The sequence below is a fragment of the Pygoscelis adeliae genome, unplaced genomic scaffold, assembly GCF_000699105.1.
Source record: "Pygoscelis adeliae isolate BGI_AS28 unplaced genomic scaffold, ASM69910v1 Scaffold4, whole genome shotgun sequence".
NCBI lineage: Eukaryota > Metazoa > Chordata > Aves > Sphenisciformes > Spheniscidae > Pygoscelis > Pygoscelis adeliae.
In genome coordinates, this window is record NW_008824986.1 from 4,711,923 (window position 1) to 4,716,252 (window position 4,330).

Below are 4,330 nucleotides of genomic sequence, written 5' to 3' on the forward strand. Positions count from 1 at the left end.
AAGTATTTTTACATAGTTCTGCTTTTAGCCAAAAGCTTTTGCATTTAGGAGAACACCATTATCAACAAATAAAAACAAGACCCTATATTTAAAGTCAGCAGTTGAGAATCTGGTCCTCAACGCTATAAACTTGACTTTATTATTATTATTTTTTACCGGCAGAGAATCTGGTCAAGCTTGTGAAAGGTACTTAGGAAATGACAGACTGCAAAACAAAAATAGAGGCACAATTTTGCACATGTGTATCAAGTACAGAATGGGAAATCTAGAGGTTAAGCATGCAGGCTTCAAAAAATCCACTGCAAAACTGGCCACTGTGGACAATTGAAAGGGATTTGTGAGACTGATTATGAGCCTGTTGTAGTTTAACTATTTTGACTGGCACTTCTGTGACGCTTGCTTTATTAAGCATAGTCATTCTCATCATTAATTTCAGCATGAAATAGTTTTACAGAGGCTTTTGTGCATTAGCCTAAATGATTCTTCACTAGAGAAAGAAATCAGTATGTCAGTATGGTACTGGACATCTTTGAAGTTAGCAAAATTTAACTGCCCAGATGTTTCATGAAAGGCTTTCAATTCAGATAGTATTTTCAGCCTGGCTGCCTACCAGAAAATAAATACCCTTCAATTTTTCATGGAGCCAGGAGAGTCTGATAGAGTTTTTCTCCTCTTCCCTGCCCACCTGCAGTGGCTGTCAGTACTGAGGTACCAGAGTGACACCTCGTGGTCAAGAGGCAGGCAGAACAAAGAAACTTTAGGAATAATTAGTATAAAAGTTATATTCTCTTAATACACATCAGGACTTTACTACATTCATCTAAAATAATGTTTCCTACAGCTCCGTTGTTTTTATTTTCATGTATTTATGTATTAAAACCCAAATACTAAGAAAGAAAACAAAATTTATTAATTACTGATCCAGGGAGAAGTACCAGATTTCTGCAATGAGATTAAAAAAAAAAATCACACTTCCCCAAAGTTTTTTAAATTTTATTTTACAATTAAAATCATGATTATTTCTCAAACAACTTAAGAAATGCTTCCCTGTAAGCCCCTCCCCCCCCCTTATGGGAACATAAAATAGTTTAAGCTTTCTCAGCCATTTGCCAATTTTATATGTTCTACACTGTTTCACTTCTTCCTTTTATCCTTTTGCCTATCACCAAAGGATGCTGAGTAACTATTAACTTCCCAGCAAGTCGGTAGTTCCAGTACCTCTCAGGATGAGAGGCTGAGCTGGGTGAGGTAATTCACAGAAGCTGTAATTCCTCATCCTCAGATTATAGTTTTAAAATAAGATCAAGACAAATCTAACAGAAGAGAACCCCGCCTCCTTCTTTTCAGCCAGCGAGTTAAAAGATGTTTCAGAAACACATGCCTGCATTGGGGGGAAAAAAATTGGCAGGTGTCAGGCACATTTGTAGTACAAATTATTATATGTTCAGAGCCCAGAGCAAACATAGTTCAGTAAACAGCTGTGAAATATTTACATTCCTGTCCACAGTTTACACAGCAAGGGGCTGAAATGGAACGTAGAAGCTCAGGGACTTGCTCACACTGAGTGATGAGCAACTGTTCTGAGATAACACAAAAAAGATCAAGATCCTGTAGGAAGCAACCAAAGACGACCCATGAAGATGGACACTAAGAGACTTGGTCTTTTCCCTGCCTTCCTTCAACTAGTCAAATCCTGTCTGATCCCCGCAGGTGTCTGAAGACCTGCTAGGTCACAGCATTAAGCTGTTCACAGTATGATCTATTAAGAGAGCCTATAGGGTGAAGAGGACTGGCCTTTCCTTTTATCCCCCCATGCCACCAGTTGGGAGCATTTTAGAGCCTGAGCTCTCGTCTGATATTAATGAGTCAAGATGGGACAACCGTAGGTATTGGATAACTCTCCTCATTGTCTTTAAGTCCCCATTGGAAGCAAGACAGGCAGCCCTTGGTTTGGTTGTGATGTTCTTCCTCTAATAACTGTCAAGGAGAATGGCCTTGAAAAAGGTCCATCTCCGATGCCGCTTAAGTCAATAGACTCAGATAACAGAGGGGAAGAAAAATTGCACTGAAGGGCAGTTGGAGGTGGAGGGAATAGCAGTGAGGGCTTTTAATGACACAGGCACAAAAAAAAAAACCTTTTTTAGGCAAAAATAACTCTTGTGAAAGACCAACAATTGGCAGGAAAAGTGATAATTAATGGGTCTTGTACAAAGAAAAGTAGCAGGTGCAGAACAAACAAAAAAAACAGGGAAGCTCCTTTAGCCCCACTTGGATTAGAGGCCCACGGGGCATTGCTCGCAAAGCAAGTCTCAGCTGTCATGGGAAAAGCACATTCCTCTAGGACTAGGGATCCATGCTAGAAGTTACTGAGATCACAGGTTTTGAGTCTGTCACAAACACGTTGCCTTGCACATACTGGCTATTTTGAGGGTTGTAGGCAGGGCCTTTTAAAAGTGAAATTCAATAGGTTACCTCTTAAAATAGCTTGGGAAAGTATCTTCTTAAGAAACCTCCTCCAACAGTCTAGTCTAAACCCTACAGAGGTCAGCAGAAAGGCTTTTACTAAATTCAAAGAACCGAATATAACTAATCCTTTCAAGCCCCTAATTATCCCCAAAGGCATAATACCTGTCATTTTAGCAACTAGGAAAGACCAGCTACCACTTCCAATTCTTCCATGAAAGGCAGCCAGCCACCTATACTGGATATAGGTGTTTGAGATCAGTCAATTAATCAGTTAGCAGCAGCATCAATAGGGACTGCTATTGATTCAAACACAATGAAAACATATTTTAATAGCCAGTAGGCCACGCTGAAGTAAAATATGCCCAACAACAGAGGTGAACACCCAGTACCCTGCTGACATTTACACGTGAGGAGACAATGCTTTCTACAGGAATACACAGGGGGAACAAAACCAAGAGTCATTATCTGAAGTCAGCCATTGACACAGATGTAAGCCACAGCAGCTGGTGGTCAAAGCAATGGGAAGTTTTTACATTACCCCATAAATTGATGCAGCTTGTCAGAAAATAAGGCAAAGAGCTTGGCTGAGAATGAATAGTCGATCTTAATGAAGTATGGCCTCTGTATCAATGTTTCCTTATTCTCACTCAGTCTTTATAAAGCTGATGCAAAATAAAAATCAAATAGAGCCAGTAATAGCACTATGTCTTCATGCAGGTCTGTAGACATCAAGCAGGAAACACTGCTGTTTGAAACTGGCTGTTCAGAAGTAACCCCAGATACCGATACAGGAATGCTAGTAAGTTCAGTCATTCATTGCAGAAGAGTTTTATTTGCTACTTAAAAGTAGTTTTAAGTGTAGCAAATGCAGCTGCAATCTTGCTGAATAGATATTTTCTTGAAAGTGGTTTATGACTCCAGCAGGTGCATCTCCCATACCCTCTCAGAGAATATAAATCTTACACCTACCCCATGTTTCAACAGATGGAAGTAGCAGAGGAGCACTTTGTAGTGCATGTTCCAGGACAAACAGGAGGTTCCTTGAGTAATTAGAGGGGAAGGTTATTTACATGATCCTTTTTAGCAAGGTCATGATAACTTGACATCCCCTCCCTCCTGGAGAAAACCAATTATACAGACACTGAAAACAGATCTACACACAGCAGTGAAAAAGCTAAAGTCAGTCCTCTTTCAGCACCATAGGAATTAGATCAAACGCGCATTTACCAGCTGCTGCAGGACCGTCCCAAGACAGGGCCTATTCAGCCCCTAAAAGCCTGGTACCTCCCTGAGCTGCTCTATTGATTTAGTTAACAGCAGCTTTAGTCTTCAGTCAGAAACCAACTTATGCATAAGGGACATTTTCCAACTGTAATTGTTCAGAGGTGTGCAGCATTTTCCTTCATTTAATAAGATTTTTTTAATCATTAATCTCCTTCCTTTTGTCACACACATCATTACCTTAACCTCATTCCCTTTGGCACTAACTCTGCACGCAGTGTAAAGCGGCATGTAACATTCTCATTTCCTGGCAAATAGCGTGATGTTCCAGTGGACTCGGCTTTGCCAGTCATAATAAGTACACTCTTCTGGTTCTAGTAACTGCAGTTTCATTAAGTGTTGAAGTTCTTCTTTAGCAGCTCAAATTGAGAATAGTCCTCTCCTAGCACCGATAGATTGCCACCAGTTGTAACGTGGGGTTAGGACAGACATTTAACATATTTCTACAGCACCTAAGGCGGATATTATCAGACCTTCTAGGTGCAACTATAATCCACCTAGTGAGGGACACTGATAGGGATTATGAGATACCATGCTTAGTAGCCTTGCTCTTTCAGAGCTGGGTAGGTAGATAGAGGGGGGG